We start from the raw sequence: 19,718 nt of genomic DNA on the forward strand, positions 1-19,718 counted from the left end.
TTAAAGACTACTTGAAAAACATGCATGTTTCAGTAGGAAGCTTAGTATGTGGACAGGATTCATCCCACTCAACTCTTAAGCACTTAACTGAGGCAGCTGGAGTTGCTTCCAGTTATCCAAGGTTCCTTGAAAGAGATAGGCATCTCCAGGGGGCAATTCAATTGACTTTGAATATCTCTCTATAGTTTCCACTGTTATTGTAAGTGTCTTTAAACATTACATGATATTTATATCTGTTTACATAAATTATCAAAATTGTTCTCTGTAGAGTTGGACACCAAGCTCTCCTCCCTGCGAATTGCTCACAAGACACCATCTGGGAGAGGCAGAATGAGTACTGATGACTTCCCAGAGTTTTCAGAGGAAATGAGCTATGATTTTTATTTTAAACAAATATTAGTAAGACTGAAAGTTTTTAAATGAAACATAGGAACTTTCAGACTGAAAGGAGGATAGAGATAATTTGTTATGAGTAAAACATAAAAAGATTGGAAGACACAAACAATCATCTGCAGCATGGAAAATAAAAGTTTCTCTCACTGACCACCCTGCCTTTTTATTTACTTTCTTGTTATAGTGAAGAAAAACCCTAGACTAAGAATTCTGAATCTCTCATATAGAACAACTTCTTTATCTTTGGAACCCATATTCTAGATTAAAAACAAACAAAAAATCCCCTAAAACCCAACCTGATGAAAGTAAGTTGTATTCATATTTAGTAAACCAGTGATTAAAAAAAGAGAAAAAAGAAAAAGACTTTGTCCTTCTGGTAAACTAACTGGTTTTGGGGGGCAATCTGTCATTCCTGTTCAATTTACTTCCCCACATATTTTTGACAATATTCTGGAAATAGTTAAGAAGCCATGGAATCTTTTGGATGCCAGGTTAAATTCCCTAGGATACTATCTTCCCAGTAAGCAGTGTAAGTAAATTACAGGGCTCAGTAGGTGGCTTATGGTTAACGATTCCCATAAAACAGCTGCAGCTTCTTCCTTCAGAGATAGATTTTTTTTTTTAATGTGCTATTTAATTTCACCTTCCAAACCATAGGAAGAGAACTGGAATCCTGACAAAAGGACTGTTTGGTTGGGGGGTTTTATTACAGAAGATCATGTTATTCAATTAATTGGTAGCATGCACACTCAGAATTGCCTCTTTCTGTGTTAATGCTCATAAAAGTCCTGGTCATACTCTTTAGGTCAAGGGAACAAGTCAGTTACACATCAAAGTTGGTTAACAGTGGTCCATTAAAATAAACAAACAATATCTTCAAAATAAAATAATAGATAAGGTATCTTTGCTGAGTTAACAAAACTAACAGAGTTTTGCTTGGGATCTGTGGAGAGCGGGCAACTGATGTCAGCTGTTATTTATGTTATAGAGTGGTAGTGAAAAGGAGGCATGGATGCCTTGTGAAATAAAGACTTACTGCTGCTGATATAAACATCTTTATTTGCAGAGTGTACTGTTGACCTTGGCATCTATGACAAGTCCTTGGTGCCCACCTGGTTCTCTCTCTTATGTCTCACTCCTCTCCCAAACAAAAGAACCTCCAAAAGAAAAGAATTTCCCCAACAGGTTTTCCCCTCTTAAATAAGTTGTCGAAGAGGAGCTGATTGAAAGAAGAGACAAAGATGGGAAACTAAAGCAGACTGATGAAAATGGTACACAATTAAGATTAAAAGACACTTTGTCCACTCTATTCCTTTCAAGTTCCTGAGATATGCAGATCACATTGGCACCCACATTGACACGACACTGAGTTTCAAAAGAGGACTGATTGCAATTCACATTGCTCACAGAAACAAAATAGATGGAGAAGAGGGGCAATGTGTCATGCTTCTGAACCAGATGAAGTTGGTAGATTTAACTTTAGGCTTAATAGTGTCTCTTCAATATTTATAAGGCTGGTACAAGTTAGGGCCAGTTAAAAAGAGATAGAGCGGAAACTTATCTGTCAAGCTGAGCTGGAAAAAGTTTTTGTTTGTAAGCCATACCTTCAGGGAGATGAACAAGACCTTAGTGCAGTCATATCTTGGAATTCTTGCAGAGTGATAATGTTGTGACATGAAGCAAGAGTTATTAACAGGACCTGTGAAAGCTGGTGTCTTTCCAGCGCTATGTACTTTAATCTTCCATCTATTAACTGCTGAAAATGCTACCTTGGCATATATTGCAGCCACATATTAATTTCTCATTTTGTCTCTGGTAGCACCCTCAGTGGCACGTACTGCAATATTGCTATTTTACCTGACTATGGCATGTGACAAGGTAGATCATACCCTTCAGTTACCTAAAACTCCTAAAATGATGAGCAAAAGAACATCAATAATTTATTGCTAACGTATCCATGAAGAGGAAGCAGATTGGCTTGTTACACTGGATTACTTCTAGTTTAGTACAGAACTTCAAAAAAAAAAAAAAAAAGGACCTCAAGGATTCAGTGTTGGTTTGTTTTTTTTGTTTTCCTTCTTCTGCTGCTTTGTGCACAATATCTTTGTTGCTGGCAAATGATACACCATTACTGGAAAAAAAATCACATGCTACACAACTTGATCTTTATGAAGCACAGATTCATGGTCAAGCAGTGAATTGTACAGCTAAAACACAAACCAGTATGACTTTCCTGAAGCACCTATTGAACTAGATTTTTTTCCTCAGTTACGTATTTACAGATCAAAATAAAGTCCAAATTGAATTAAATGATCTGCACCTTAACAATTTTTAATAAGAAAGCAACGTTATTGATTCCCCCCACCCCCCTTCTTTTTTCTCTACATCCTTGCATTGAATGAACCTTTCAGGTAATCCTGGTAACAAACCAGCATTTCACTAAGTGGAGTTTTTAATGAGCTCTTCCTGGTAACACATTAAAATCAGACAGGCATTGCTTTCTAAACGTATTGTGCTTATGAAGAGAAAGTTAGCAGGCAGTTGTACACTCAGCAAAGTAGAAGGTACCAGGTGTGCTAACACATTTACAAGCCTGTTTTGAAGGTCTAACAATATCCATAACCATGATGACAGGACTCAGATAATGCTGCAGGATTATGTAGAGTAGTAAAATGTTTTGAGTGAGGTTTTGTTTCATACTGGTGTTCAGTGATGATTTTAGACAAAAATTATCCAGCCTGGACAGTAAAGAAGGCTCCAAAACTGGTGTCTAGGGACTAGAGCGGATGATCACAAGTTTTCTGAGATGTGAAAAGTATTTTCATGTGTCCATATTTCTATATGTGCTTGTGTACACACACATACATACCTATACCTAGCCACATAGTACAGTGATTATGGGGACAGGATAAAGGCAACTATCTTATCTTTCAATACAGCAGGCTATTATTTGGAGCAAAACTAGAAGTGGGTATATTCAGACTGGATGTTAGGAAGTAGTTCTTCACCATGATGGTGGTGAGACACTGGAACAGGTTGCCTGGGGAGGTGGTAGAAGCCCCATCCCTTGAAGTTGTTAAGGACAGGCTAGATGTGGCTCTGAGCAACCTGATCAAGTGTGAGGTGTCCCTGCCCATGGCAGGGAGGTTGGAACTACATGATTCTTGGGGTGTCTTCCAACCCTGACAATTCTGTTTCTATGATTTCTGTTTTTATCCAACACAACTTCTGGAGGCAAAGTCCATATTTTTCCTATAGACATTCATTGTCTCAAGCAGACAGGGGTAGAGTCATTATTCACTCCACAAACAATAGTGCTAATGATAATGATAACAATAAAATTACAAAAGCATGTTTCAGGATCTTAGTGGAGAAAAAAAACAGAACTACAACCCCAAATCCTCTTGTTTAGGTCTATTTGAACAGTTTGGAAAGTCATTAAACATCCATTACCCTAAAATTAATAAATTAATAATTGATAAATTAATAAGTAACGTTTCAGTAAAAGGGAGAGAACAAAGTAATTAATCTCACCAAGGTAAATTATTACGCTTTGCTTTCAATAGCCTGGAGGAAGCCTTTTAACCACAAACCATTTTTCTATTACATTTGAACATCTTATAATGAACATTTATGTCTCCACAGCCAGAATACTAATATGGTCACTGTTGTTTTTTCCAAGTTAGTAATTAAAGACACAGATGTGTTTTACAGACCAGCGTTGTCTCACTCGACTGATGTGGCTTATATTGTGTTTGGGCTGAATGGGCAAAGCCTGCTGACATGCTGGGGCAGTCCTCCCCCTGCTTCCAGTACTTATCATTCAGCGTGGCAGTGTGCCTTGGGGAAGGCAGCAGGCATGTCATTCCTGTTTGCCATGGTTAGGAGCACAACAGCTGTTTACCCTGCAATTCGTTGAACTGGTTTTGGCAGGCTTTTCAGGTCTGAAAATTAAAAGTTGCTTTTGTACTCCGTGGGATGATCTGGGATGGCTCTCACCTCGGGAAGGCCACTGAAGTCTCCATTTGGGATAGGGATAGGCTTGGGATTCAAACTTTAAGACTGAGTTTGAATCTGAATTCTCCTCAGTGCTCAGCCCTCAGACCAATGAATATCATATGGATTAGAACATTCATTAAAAAGAAATAGTTGTGTTTTGTCTGCTGTTCGAATTACTCTTTGCCCATTTTGTTCCTCTCTTCCTTTCTTTTGTTGATGGCTTGCTTTCTTATCCTACTACTCCTCCTGCCCTGCAGGGTAGCTTTAGGGAGCATTACACAAGTAAGACTTTTCAATGAGATACAGGTGAATATAGGGACTTAAACTTTACCAGAAGTTTTGAATTTAGTCCAGGATATGGAATTTTTTTTGGTGGCTAAAAAGATTAAGAAGCAAAAGGCAGAAAAGAAATTAACCGAAGTGCAGAGCTCCCTAAACTCAGAACAATGGAGTGTTCCCAAGATTTGTGCTAATATTTTTCTAAGACCAAAAGCCCACAAGAAAGTGATCACATGGAGAGATTAAAAGTTTTCTGAAGATTTTCACTCTCCTGATCAGGAAAAGATTAATGTGCACTAAAATATCTTCCTTTTGCTATCAAGCATAACTGAACTAGAATCATTCACACAGATCATCTTGTTATTCCAGTATTGTGCCTTTAATAGTCTGATTACTTCATTAAACCGAGGATGTAAATCCTGGCTTCCTTCCAAATTATTAATATTGTACTAGGAAAGAAGAAAATTGAGATATGGGAACAAAAGCTCTAATCTGTTTCCTGTGTGGTTAGGTAAAGAATACCCAAATCAGCTGATGAAACAAATAAGAAATTATATATTTTTGAGAAGTATATTTTGTTATACTGGAAGATATATAGATATAGATATATATAGATAGATATATATAGATATATATATATAAATCTAAAGAAATATAAGTATTAAAGTAACACTTAAAATTCTCAGGCTTTTCTTAGAGTGACAGGGCTTCCTCATGGAGTAGTTTTGCATTTTACTTCCATCCATCTTGTGACAACAGCCTTAGAAACTGACCATTTGAACTAATTGCATATTATGCAGTTAATTATAGTCTCGTGGTGGATTGTATAAATGCATTTCTTCATTACTCTGAAGAAAAATATTCTTTGCCTGATAGCTAATTCACCTTTGAACAGCTAGAATTCAAATACAAAACTTATGGTCAGGAGCAAAAATTGTAAGCTTGGTCAAATATTCACTGAGAAATGAACCTAATCATTATAAAGAAAACTGCAAGTGCAAGTTCATTAGAAAACACAACATAGCAAGTGATACGCAGCATCTGGAGCTACCAGAATATTTCAAATATGTTTCTATTTCCCTTTGCTCAGGCAGAAATATATTAAAATTAAACATATTTGGGTGCATTCAAAGTCATTTATATTCAATTTGTATATTTGGTGTTTTCAATTCTATACAAGATAACAAGTGAGTATCTTCAGCTGTGAAGGCTTTTACAGGAAGGTACCAATCCATGTATAAATACCATCCATGAATGTATGGAGCATTGCTTGTAGGCAATTTTTGAAAATCGAACAATTTGCACAAATGCAACTGGTAATAAAGGATGAGAACTTGTTTATAGTGAATACCTTATGTGATAAAAAATACCCAAGAAACAAAATAAGAAAGAAAGGAAGGCAAAATATAAGGGAAAGAGGTTTATTTTTTTTCATCAAGGAGAAAAACTGACCACAACAAATTGCAAAACAACTCCTGCTGCAATGCATTTAATGCTATTGCATGTGGAAAAGGAACCACAGGCTGAAATCGCCTTTGTTCTTGCTTACAGGAAGAACCAGATATATTAAGTGGTACTGAAATAAGCATAACCAATTGTAGTGCCAAGTATTACAGCAGTGAATTCGGCATCTGGAGTTATTGCATGTGATATATAACCTAACAAATTTCAAAACAAACATTCTGGAAACAGTTACAAATAAGCAAGCAACCCTGAGCAACTACCATTGAAGTTTTAAATTACATTTTGGTCACCCATGACCATTTAAAAAAAATATTTTGCAGGATTTTTTTGCCTAGAGCAAAAAAGAAAAAGAAAAAAGATTTTTTTACTGTCTTGCCAAGTGAAAGTTTAATGTTGTGAATCATTAGGAAGCATACACATTAGTCTCAAAAAATAATTGTTTGGTTTACAGTCACTTGAGGCTATAGTCTTAATCAGACCTCAGCTGTGGTGGGCTAGGAGAACATACAATGCAGTATAAACTGTCTGTTGGTACCTCACTGGCAGAAGCATGTGTTACACCGTTACCTTCCAACACAAACACCTGCCATTTACCAAAAGGAGAAACACTATGATGTTTAAAAATACGTTTAAAATACAATCTGATAAATTCTGAGATGATTTAGAAGTTTTACATCCATGCAACTTTAAAAAGTATTAATGAAACAATAAATATGCTAACACTAAACAATAATTATCACAAAATGGAACCTAATAACTTTTACCAAGCTTGGGTATGTTCCTGGGAGGTCTAGAATGATGTCTATTCCAATTTATTCATCATGTAGCCTTCCAAATATGTGCAATATTAACAGTAAAGTAAAATATAAAGCTAATGTTTTTCTGTGTTGAGAAGGCGTGCTTTCTTTGGTTGTTTAAGACATTAGACTCAGTAGACTCACCATAGGAGGTGTTGTGAAACCAAAACATCAGGAGGAGTAAAAACCTCAACATTGAATTCCAGGATGTAGAAAGAATATTGCCCTGTATAAACTGAACAAATAATAGCCAAAAGTTAGTTAACTAGTAGAGTTTTTGCAATAAGCCACAATAAGCCACTTTACTAAACTAAGAAGTATATTAATAATAATTTTATTTTTAAATAGATACAGCCATTCAACAACAAAACCCCCCCAGCTTAGTAGAGGTCAAAACATTACAGTGTCAAAGCCATAAACAATAGAATGATCTTCAAGTGTAAATCCACTCTTATTGTAACCATTGAATTCAGTAGGAGTAGGACAGGGAAGTAATTTATGCTATTACATTTTTTAGTAGTGAAAATCCCTCTCTGAGTTCAGAAAACACTATCAGTGTGCCTCCTAGTGAATTCAGCAGTCAGAAGGACCTTGGGATGTAGCTGTCTCCTCTGTGTGGATATTTTGGCTCTGGTAAAGTGTGTGATGAAATTTGGTCCTAAAAAATTCATGGTTGAGTTCTATCAGACAAAGTTTAAAACTGGAAGCAGCAAGGCTAATATCAACTAAATTATGCAATCATATTCCCCAAATGATATTTACTTACCTTATTAATGGAATTAATTTTGCATTTACATTGGCTTGAGCAGGAAATGTACTGCTCTCCTTCTGAGATGCATCAACAAATTAATTATTTTGTTCTCTCAAAATTATATTTCAGTGACTCTGTCTCATATATTTTAGTGTACTAGAATAATGAACAGAGGAAGAGAACAATGGAAGGGTACATCACAATATCAAACCTGGTTCCTTCACAGCTGCTGGCAATCTCACAGCAGCCACATTTAATCTGTTGTATTATATTAGTAGTCCACAAAGATTCACCTGTTCCATGCCTTCCAGGAGACAGAACATTTCCTAATAATCTATAGCAAGTCAAGTACATTAAAAGGTATAACCACTATTAGGCACAGCTGTTAAGCCCACAGTTCTATCAGTATTTAGTATTCTGCTGCAAGTATAAGCCAACTGCTAGCAGTACTAAGTAGAATACACTATAAACAGATGGCATTAATACACTCGTCGTGAACTTCACCTTTGCATAGGGAAGAGTAGATATAATGTATTTTCCCTAAAGTTAAGGAAAGTTTCTTGTGGAGTGAACTAGAAGTCAAAGCTGATATCCATTGTTAGTGCAACAGATGTGTTTAGATCTGAAATAATTCTTTAAAACTGTACTTTATTAATAACAAATGTGACTGGGTCCTAAAGCTGTAATACCATTCACTGTAATGCCAACGAGATTCTTTGCAGTTCTGTGCTTTCCTTTCCCCCTTTTACCTTGTTTACTTCTTCTCATTCTTCTATAATAAAGCCAAGGTTTTGGTTCCTAATTCTCAGCACTAAGAGAGGAGCAGGAAAAGAACCAGGACATTTAGATGTTTCCTCTCCTTCACCATTACCACCCTGCCAAACACATAATTCTGTTGCTCTTTATTTTAACCACTTGATGTTAAATTTGCAACTAAAGGACTCTTCTGGGGATAGTACAAAACCTGTGTGTTATCTGTGAGCTTGGAAATGGAGGAGGAGTTTTCCATTAAATCTGCAGGGAGCAGTGATCTGTATTTGTTTGTTTTCAGGTGGCTGGTGAATGGAATTTCTCTTTGTTTGAGTGCTGCTGGCTGTTTTTATATTGCTAGCTGTATGTTAAAGAGCCTCAGGTCTTGTGTAGATGTATTTTTAGCATTATTTATGTGGAGATAAATGTTTTATCATAAAAGTTACTAGGCTGACCTAGTTATCTTAAGAGAGATGAATCTGTATATATGGAAGATACTTCAGGAAGATATCTGTGTAATTTACTAGTTCTGGGTTTCTCAGAATGGAGTCAGTCCCTGCCTGCTGAATTTTGACAATGGTGTTTGCAGTACATTTCCTCTTTGGCTTGGCTTAATATTGTGTATATTTTCTCCTTTTCTAACCTAACACTTCAAACATTGAATTCCAGATTCTGTTTACCATAATAGTGGTGGTTGACTTGAATTATTCCAAAATGACACCCATCTAGGTAGACTACCACTTTTCCTCTAGAGGAAGTGGAAAACAGCTAGGCATCAAAAGCTCAAGATCAGAACCCGCCTCTAAAATAGTACAACGTAGTTCTATGTTGATACTGTTTAAGACTATGCTCTAAGACAGTATTTTCTCAGGCCTAGATCCTTTCTTTGGTTTTACTTGCACAGAGTAAAATCAGACCCAGGAGAGCAAAAAGGAGAAAAAAAATTAAGTTTGTGAGTTTGCATGGTGAAAAGAGACAAAATCATGGATGATTTGGGCCTGTAATTTTGCTGTCTATATAATTGAATTATATGTTTTGAGACTATTAAGCTCACAAGGTCAAGAGTCATTCCTGTACTACCTGGAAATTCTAATATAAATTCTGAATATTTTCATCTTTTCAGAAAATTTCCTTTGCTTAAATTTCAGATACTAAGCCTTGTTATTAGGATTGAGAAACACAAGTTCTATTAGTCAGCTCAATTACTTCACACAAGTGTAAAGTGGTGCCAGATGTCAATTGTTTTAGTCATTATTATTATTATAGGTTTTCTAATACAGTTTTTCTTTCCTGATTTAATTATGTGCTTACATATTTTTGTCCTCTTTACTGGCAATTGCTACCACCACATCTTGATCCTGGCCTACAGGGAACATGCATGAGTGTGGGTGTCCTGCTCTCTCACTGTTCTTTTTGAGAACAGTACTAGATTGCTTAGGGATCCCCTTGCAGAAACAATGCAGTGTGATATAAGTAATGAGGACCTATCACACTTCTCCTCTCTTCCCTCTGTCCTGCCTTCCATCTTGGAGCAGAAAAGCCATGGTCCTTCCCTTCAGTCTACAGAAATATTTTCATACCTAACTGCTTTCAGTGGTGATCTATCAGGATAAAGCTATCAGTTTAAGGCAATTAAAATGCAAGATTAGAGGCTGCATTTCTAACCTGTGCTTGAGACAACTACCCACAAACTGAATAGAAGTTACTTGGACCTTAATAAAGCTGAAAATTTCCTACTCACTTCAGAAATTAATGTATCCACTGACATACATAACCTGTCTAATACCAATGCATGATTTGAAAAATTGCTTGTTCACTGTGCTTTTTCCTTCTCCATCAAATACCTTTATCTTGAACTTGTCCTTGAATGGAAATGTATCCACTCTAGCACATTCTGGACATTTCCATGGACACATATTTTTGTCATTTTATTATTTCGATTTGTGGTTTGTCATAACAAAGCACTATAGGATAAAATACAATCTCTCTTCTAATGTATCTTTCCACCTTTTTCAGTGGTCTCTCTGGATTTGCACTTTTCTTTCTTGACCAGAAACAAAACCTGGTGTTCTTCTATGCTGTGATGAAGGCATCTCTCTAAGAAACTGTTTTTCTGTCCTTTACAACCAGGTGTTCATAATAATTACTGCCAACTGCCAAATTTTTATAACTGTGTCATTAGATTCCTCTAGACTTTTTAATGTAATGTGCTGTCATCAAACAAATGATATGAGATAAAACAGTCACAAGATTTATAAATGAGTAATCTAAAAAATGTTCAGAATGATTTATACCTTATATCAAATGTCTGACATAGTGATAAGTGAGGTATGAGATCTATCAACAGGAAGAAAAGAGATTAATTCATGACCAGTCAAATTACTGAGTGTTATTTAATATCCTATTAATCAAAGCTATATCCTGACACCTCAGTAAAATCTTACAACCTTCTTCTCACAGTTGATTAGTTTCCACAAGTCTTTACTGGATGCGGTTTAAACAAAATTTAACATCAACGTTTCTGTAGAGCAGATTACAGAGAAATTCACATCATTCACTCCTCTCAGTCGTATGCACTGCCCTGGAAATCTGCAAACCTTGGAAAAAAATGTGACAGCTAAAGTGTGCTTGGTCTGTGCTCTACAGCTTTGGTGCATAACGAAAGAAGTGTTTGCACCCTCATTCCCTCTCTCATGCAGAGGGCGTTTTTCTGTTGAAAGACATGAGTCCTTGGCATGTCTTCATCCCCTGCTCCTGCCTTCTGAACGGGATGGGTGATACACCAATGCATCTCTATCTCAGTCTGCACTAAGGGACAGACTGGCAGCAGTGACACCAAACACTTCATAGAGAGGCAATCTGCCACTAACCACATCCTTGCAGCTGTTCTTTGCAGACAATACAAAGGCAGAGAAAAGTAGAATTATTTTGCACCTTAAAGCACCTACAATGGTAATTCAAGTTGTTACTATTTAAACTACAGTAATTTCAAATTTCTTTTCGATGAAAACAGAGAATCCAGAATTCATCTTTGAAGGATTTTGCCTACTCTTAGGCTTCCCTTTGTATTTAGTCGTGAGATGTGAACAGTTTTACTCAGTTTCCTCAGATTTAATGTTTTTTTCTGAATTTATTTGTTTTACAAATGTATTAATTCATAGCACTGACAGAACAGAAGGCTTTAGGGAAAAAGATATACCAGACAAGTATCAATGAATCTGAACATTTCTATACTCTTCTTAGTGTTGTTATTGTGGTATTGGACATAGTTGCCAGTGTCTATCTCTGAAGAAGGTTCAACTACATTTACTTATTCTTTTTTTCATACTCATAAATTGCATACACTTTCTTCCTACTGATTTGATTATCATAATCTATACTCTAGGAGATATACTGGAAATGCATAAGCTGAAAAATCTGCATCCACTTTACCTACTGTTTGAAATAAAACAAGTTCTAAATGAATTACAGAAATCTGACAACCTAACAAAACCTGCAGTGAAGCAAGCATTACTGAAATGCTTGAGAGACTCTTTGACCAGCAAAAGAGAAAAAAAGTCCAGTCATGTGCAAATAAGCAAAAGATAAGACAGACAGATGTTGCATTGACCTCCCACTCACTGGAATTAGGCTGCCAGTTTTGTTACTCCTCTGCAGCTGCTGGTTATGGTCAGGTGGGAAGCCAGTGCCTGACAGACATCACAGTACGTACTGCCATAAATCAGATAACATCTTTATGGAAGAAGTCCAAATATGATTTGAAAATGTAAGGAACATCATCCTAGTCATACAGGGAGATGATTTCACTTTCAGCCACTCCACAAAAGACAAAATATGTTTTGGCAGAGAAAAATAGTTGCTGGCAACATTTCTTGTTTCATGACAGAAAAGAAAAATCAGAGCTGTTTTCACTTGGTTCTGAAAGTGGTTACTGAAAGACAAGTGTAATTCTCCATGACCTGTTGTAATAGCTTGGGATGGTTGGATCCTGGGATAGTTGCACAAAAGCATGCTCATGAACATGGTCCAGAAAAGGAGGTCTGTGGAAGTTTGTGACAGAACCTGTGTTCTCAACCAGAGGAGTTTAGCAGATGAATGAGAAGCTATGAACCCGTGATAAAGAAAAAGAACAATTTTGGTTATACAAACAAAATTAACAAAGAATGAGGAATGCAATCCTAGCTGATGACTTAGGGCATATTAATTCTGAGTACACTTCAGGTCACAGCAGGTGTCTTGGTTTGAGCAGACAGAAATATATTTTACACACACACACCCCAAGGTGTAAAATAAAAACACTCTCACAGAACTGGAAATTTAAATGGAAATACTCTTCACAAATATATACAAAAACACACAAATCTGTATTCAGCCTTGGCCCACTTCTCCACCTGGGATTTTTTCCCAAATCTTCACTGGGACAAAACCTTTCAAAACCTTTGCCCCAACCAGGCCAAAACCCCCAGGCCCCAATGCCCTTTTGAAAAATAAGTTGTCAAAAGAAACCAGAGGATTCTGCACTGAACTTCTCCATTGTCTTCAGATCAAGGCATCCTGTGTTTCTGGATGAGATGCTTTATGAAAACACTCCTGAACTGCAGGTGAAGAGAAGCAGGAAGGCTCAAAACTAAGTTACTGTGTGAAATGTAAATAGCCTATGATATAAAGCAGGTCTGACAAGATATCTTTTCGTGACTACCTGTGTTAATCTCTATGAACCTAGGGAAAAAAGAGGGAAATATGATGATGATGATCCACTTTCTTACAACATTTCTCTGGTACCAGGAAGCACAAGTTTAGGCTGGAGGTGAGGAGAAAGTTCTTCACAGAGAGAGTGGTTGGCCATTGGAATGTGCTGCCCAGGGAGGTGGTGGAGTCCCCATCCCTGGAGGTGTTCAAGAGGGGATTGGACGTGGCACTTGGTGCCATGGTTTAGATAGTCATGAGGTTTAGGGTGACAGGTTGGACTCGATGATCTTTGAGGTCTCTTTCAGCCTTCTTGATTCTATTCTATTCTAAGTTGCCGAAAGGGTGATACGTCCGAACTGTCAGTGCCGTTGCAAACTTTGTTAAAGCTGACAGCAAAAAGAGGAATTTTAATTGCTAAAATGCCTCCACAAAGTCTGCTCTTTTTTTTGTTTTAATTTTTAAAATAAATGTGAAAGAAAAGCTTAAAAGAAAATTGTATCTGCAAGGAAACAGCATGACACTGGCGACTTGTTTCATTTTTCTCCCTGCTATATTTCCTTGACATTAGGGTAATTTGTCTTTTCCTTAATAAATAAGACAGAACATTAAATTCTGCAGTGACTTGGAGCAGGCACAATGAAAACACTTCATGTCTTTGATTCGTTTTCTTTCTAATCCCCTTTAACCCACATATATTAATAATAAACTCTTATTATCTTTATATGCCTTCCCTATGGAACGCATGGACCTAAGACAATAAGGGAGGAATAAAATATTTATTTTAATTGTTTATTTAAGGTGCTGATAACTTGTTATTAATTGATTAATTTGGTAATTATAACTTTTTACTTAGATTACTGAAAGCCCTGGATAGCAGAATTTATGACCTTTGGAAGAAGGGGCAAGCAACTCCCAACGACTACAAGGTTTTTGTCAGGTTATGCAGGGAGAAAATTTAAGACACCAAAGCTCAACTAGAGCTTAATCTGGCCATCTCCATAAAAGGCAATTAAAAATGTGTCTGTAAATACATTAGCAACAGAAGGAGGACTAAGGAGAATCTCCATCTTTTATGGGATGTGAGGGGAAACATAATGACAAAGGATAAGGGGAAAGCTAATGCAGTGAATGCCTTCTTTGCCTCAACCTTTAATAATAACACCAGATGTTCTCCAGTTACCCGGTACACTGAGCTAGACAACAGGGATGGGGAGAAAAATGAAGCCCCCATGACCCAAGACAAAATATTCAGTGACCTAATACATCATTTAGATGCATACAAGTTTATGAGACTCAATGGGATCCACTCAAGTTTATTGATGGAAGTGCTGAGGGGAGACCTTACTGCTTTCTGCGATTTCCTGATAGGATGTTACAGCGAGATGGGAGTTGGTCTCTTCTTCCAAGGAACAAGCAATAAGACTTGAGGAAATGGCCTCAAGCTGCACCAGGGGAGGCTTAGTCTGGGCATTAGGAAATTTCTTCACTGAAAGGGTTGTTAAGTACTGGGACAGGCTGCCCAGCTAAGTGGCTGTCTCACCATCCCTGGAGGTATTTTAAAAGATGTGTAGACTTGGTGCTTAGGGATATGGGTGATTAGGGACATGGGTTTGCAGCAGGCTGGGCTGTGCTAGATTAGTGAAAGGCTTGCTCTTAAGTAGATGGCCCTTTTGGGTAAATCAAACTTTCTTTGTTTCTGGTTATTTTGAATCGCATGGAAATCTTGAGATTCAATGATCCTCTTCTGTAAATCTTTTTTTAACTAACCAATCAACTGTGGAGAAGACCAACACAGAGAAAAGTTTTCTGGAATCACATGGTTTGATCTAAAAAGACAAGGTATTTTCTGTGCTGTTAAAATATTTCAGGAAGTAGCCAGAATTTGAATTAAAAAGAGTTTGACTGAAAAGAATGGTTCTGTTCCTACTGTGCAATTCTGATACTCTTCCAAAACGGTCAGAAGCATCAGTTTCAGGGACCCATTGGTCTTCATTTTTTCTTCCTCTTTTATTAGCCTAGTCCTCAACACTGAAGGTTTTTGGAGACGGTGATTTTTCACAAAAATTTCTAACCTTCTTCATCACTGTCTTTCATCATCATCTCCTTGGGAGGGCTACTGGGGGCCCATCAAAGGCAGAATCAAAGAAAACTCCTGGAGTTCTTTTTAGCTGGAAATAAATTCTTGAACCTGGAGCCAGAGATCTCTGTAACAATGCTTTGGGTAGCAATGAAGAGAAATCTGCATTTTCCTCTAAAGTCCCCTTGTTAATATCTTCAGGCTGTGTGGACAACTGCCAAATGGAACTTTCACCTATCGTCATTATCTTCAATGTGTGCATTTGTGTTCCTTCTGCTGCAGAAATCCTGGATGTTTGTATACAGCACTTTTTGAGTAGCAACTCTAAAAAGCCACATGTATAAATAAACATTTTTGTCCTCTATGTGCACAGATAAAGACAAGGCTCTAATTGAAAACCAACTCAAGGAACAGCCTTTCCTTTGTTACATTACAGTAGTTTGTTTGATACACAAGGAGTAGGCAGATGGGAATGGGAGTTACCCTTGTAAAATGTTTATATCTGTGGTCTGAGCATATATGTTTTTGTTATGTTTGTAATGTATTTTGTTAGGCAAGAATGTGAGGCCTCCCTGAGAAAAAACTGAAGTTCACACGTCGACTTTTCCCAGTGCATGCAACGAACTACAACAAACATACTGTTCTAAGCTGAAATCCACAAATCACATTAATCCTTTTGCAGAAAAATGCACCTTGGAAGAATTGTAAGTAAATTTCCTTAAAGGAAGAAAAGGAAGGGGGGAAAAAGACAATTGAGATAAGAATTTTTCTTTACAATAGTGAAAGAACTCAGTGCTCAAAGAATGGACATCAAATGTGTTTATTCATCTGCATATCACTTTTACCAGAAATACTTACAAGAATTACATTTTTGAACTGTTTGTATGTCCGTGACATCTTTATGTGGCATGTAATTTTTGAAAGAGGCATGACTAACACATAGTTTCATCAGATGATCCACTAGAAGTCTTTACAGAACAATTCTGAAAGGTTAGATAGTTCTAGAAGTCATATGACCATTAAGAAAATGTGATGGGAAAGGAGTGACCAAAACAGCTAGGATGAAACTAGAAAACAAAGCTTCTAATGTAAGTACTATAAGTAGAAAGTAACTTAGGTGTTTATAACTGCACATTCAGTTGCCTAGCACTTGCAGAACTGTGTATGTAGAAAAAAAATGTTTGTTCAAATTCATGGTCTGAGACACATTTGAATTAGAAACAAGAAAATGTGTTGTCTGCTTGGGAATAATTAACAAATATAAAAAGAAAATAAGCTTGTACTTTTCTAATATTTTCCCCAGCTTCAGCCTTTCATTGGACTAGCATCAATCTGGGAATGAAGCAAATGTGTATAAAGAAATCATGATGGACAGTCTATATGCTAAGATCATCTTTCTTATAGAGAATGAAAAAGAAAATTCAAGAGAAAATAGCATTTTTCTAGAGCAAAATGTCTTTGACAGGGCCCAGCTCCTGAGTCATGACTTCATGTTTCTTAATCTTGGCAGTAGAATAAAGTCCTTAGCAGAAGAACATTTGAAAGCCCAGATACACGACACGTCAGAGTTCTTATCATAACTTCTCTTTTTATGTCTACAGGATTTACAGTGTTCGCAGATGGAAGCAATTTAATACCACAGTGATCTTCCATCTAGCCTGTTTCCTTTCAGTGACCTTATGTTTACTATAAGAAAACACCAACAAGGTGTCTGATTTCTCCATGGAAAAAATGGTAACTATTTAAACCCAAAAGATTTTATCCAACAGAATCATAATTCTTCCACTATCCACATGCTTTAACAAAAATGCTCATTTGTTCTGGGGGAGTGTTTTAGTAGGAGACAGAGCCAGCTTGGCTTTGCTGCAATAGAAAGAACCACAGGTTTTATGTTTTAAATGGATAGAGTTCTAGTTGGAAAGGAGTTGATTACATATTTCATATCATGACCTCACATTCAACCAGCCCTTCCTCACATGCACCCTAAAAACATCCTGCTGTGGTTCCTGGCATCTATGAAAGGTTGGTTGAAAGTTGCAAACGAATCATATTTCCCAAGAGTTTGGATAGAAGAAAGCGGAAACAGGATCTCAGAATTATTTTACCCATCCTGGAGCTGCAGTCTACAGGCTAAAATGAACCAATCACAGTATTACAGTATGCAGTTTTAGTAACATGGTGAGTTTTGGTAGGACTTCTCTGGAGTATTTTATTCTTGATATGAGAGTGGATTCCTCTAGAAAAAGATTTCTCAGATGTTTTCTTAAAGCAAAACAGACCACCATCTCACATTTAACATAAATGTAAATGTTTTGTAGATGAGACATGTTGAATGTCCACCTATGCATTCAAGCAGGGTAGTTGTGCACAGAAATTAATATTGTAACCTGTTAAGTTTGGCAGATGGACTTCTATAGCTGTGCAGAGACTTGACTTTATGGAATTGAGGCTGTAGGTATCTCAGATACTACATCAGTCTCTCTGGAATTCAGCAGATACTTAGATTGCTTAGAACCTTAGTAGGTACAAATTATTTCAGGGGGAATATATGATTTTATATCAACTGTGATTATTCTCTGACTTTTAGTTACTAATAAATTACAATACATTGGATTGCTTTTAAGGAAAGTGTATGCAGCAATTATAAAAATATAGTGCCTATAAAATAATATTATTCCTTTAAAGCTTTCCTTTTATAGGAAGGTCTATCTATGATTTTTTCCTTAATCTTTCTTTCTGGTTCTTAGCTGAAAGTGTTCTTGAGGTTTCTATGGCTTCAGCATCACAGAGCTATATGCTCAGCGATTCTAGTTAGTGGAGAATAAAGTACTGAACAGAGGGGGCACCTGCTCTGAAGCAGCCAACATTCTTGTGGCCTTCATTCCAATAGTCTATGAAAGAGAAGCTAGGTAATCTGAGGATAACTACTATATTTTATCTGAATGCAAAGCAATTATGTGCAGCTTGTTTTAAGACTGTTATTCAGATGCTTCCCTGGATAGACATGCCTTCTCTGGACACCCAAGATTTTAGCTGCCCTGATAGATGCAGGCTCTGGCTTTGTACACACTCACCCATTATTCAGGAAGAAAACTTAGGGCTTATTTCAAAAACTGCCTTACCCAAGTCCAGCCATTGCCCAAGGGGAGTAGTGTCTCCTTGCAGGACAAGGCTATATCCCAGTATCTGGCTATACTGGGAAGATGTGTGAATCAAAGCACTTGAAGACAAGTAGAGTTTAGGAATTCTCATACCTGAGCTACAGCATGTCCACAGTGAGGAGGGCAGGGAGCTCAGAAAGATCCCACTATAGACGTAGGATAGCAGATCTTGATGGTTACACACCTAAAGGCTATCAAAAAAGCAAAAACGTTGCCTGCTGTACCAGTCATAATTTCTATAGAGGTTAAAACTGTGCTTTTACAATTTTTCCTGAAAGATGACAAGAGAAAACTTACAAAGAGAAAACAAAAATTTTTTGGGGGGGAGTAGAAGATAAAAATTCTCTACTTCCCTTTTCCTGTTTTCTATTTCTCTTTCTCTCCACACTTTTAAATCAACACCATCATTCTTACAAGAAGAAAAATGTGTTGTATAAATAAGACAGTAAAGCCTCATAATTCACTCGTAGTCTTTTCTCTGAGATCAAAACCATGCTCCACTTCTTCCTCTTTGTGTGACAGACAACAAGATCTGTGCTGATAAGAGCACAGGGATCCTGTAGTTTGACAGAGGGTCTAGAAAGTATTAACAAGTGTTTTCACATCACTTTTATAAACTGCCTGAGCATTTTCTTCTGCCAAACTGTCTTTCAGCCTGTGTTTTTTTGGTGGTCACTCCAGTGGTATTTATGTTATTTTATAAGTTTTTGTAATCTTTGTGTAACTGATTTTTCTGGATTTCACCTACTCCCATTTTCTACTGATTGAGAAATTTTCCTCACCTACATGGCCTTTTGGAAACATCTTGTGTGGGATCTGGAAAGTAACTAATTTTCAAGTCTCCAGTTTTAGTTTGTTTGTTTGCAAAGATTTCGATTCCATGGACTTTGCCAGGCTTGAAAGAAAATGTCATATGAAATACATTGCAGTTTAGCATGAATAGAGATGAGCTTGACCCAAATTGTCAGATCCAAATGCTTTGAGCAAATTCAGATCTGATTTCTAACTCTGTTGTAAGAATTGTTACCCCTGACATTCAGTTTTCTTTCCAAGATATGCTGGTAGAAATTGTAAGGGTTTTCAACACATATGAGATAAGCACATTAATATGCAGTAACCACACAGGTCACTGCTGATGGATTTTAGAAAGCTCTCTCACATTCCGTAATTTTGACCAAAACAAAGATATTGCAGGTTTTTCTCAATACAATCCAGAGATAAAATTCAAAATGGAAGTTGCAATGATCATTACTGAAAAAATAAACTTCACAAGGCAGAACAATGTGAAACCAAAAACATCTAAAATAAGAAACAACTGTTTCCAGTAAAAATAATTTTCTTTTAAAAAAAGAAATACC

This window comes from Indicator indicator, chromosome 23 (assembly GCF_027791375.1).
Source record: "Indicator indicator isolate 239-I01 chromosome 23, UM_Iind_1.1, whole genome shotgun sequence".
NCBI classification, from domain to species: Eukaryota; Metazoa; Chordata; class Aves; order Piciformes; family Indicatoridae; genus Indicator; species Indicator indicator.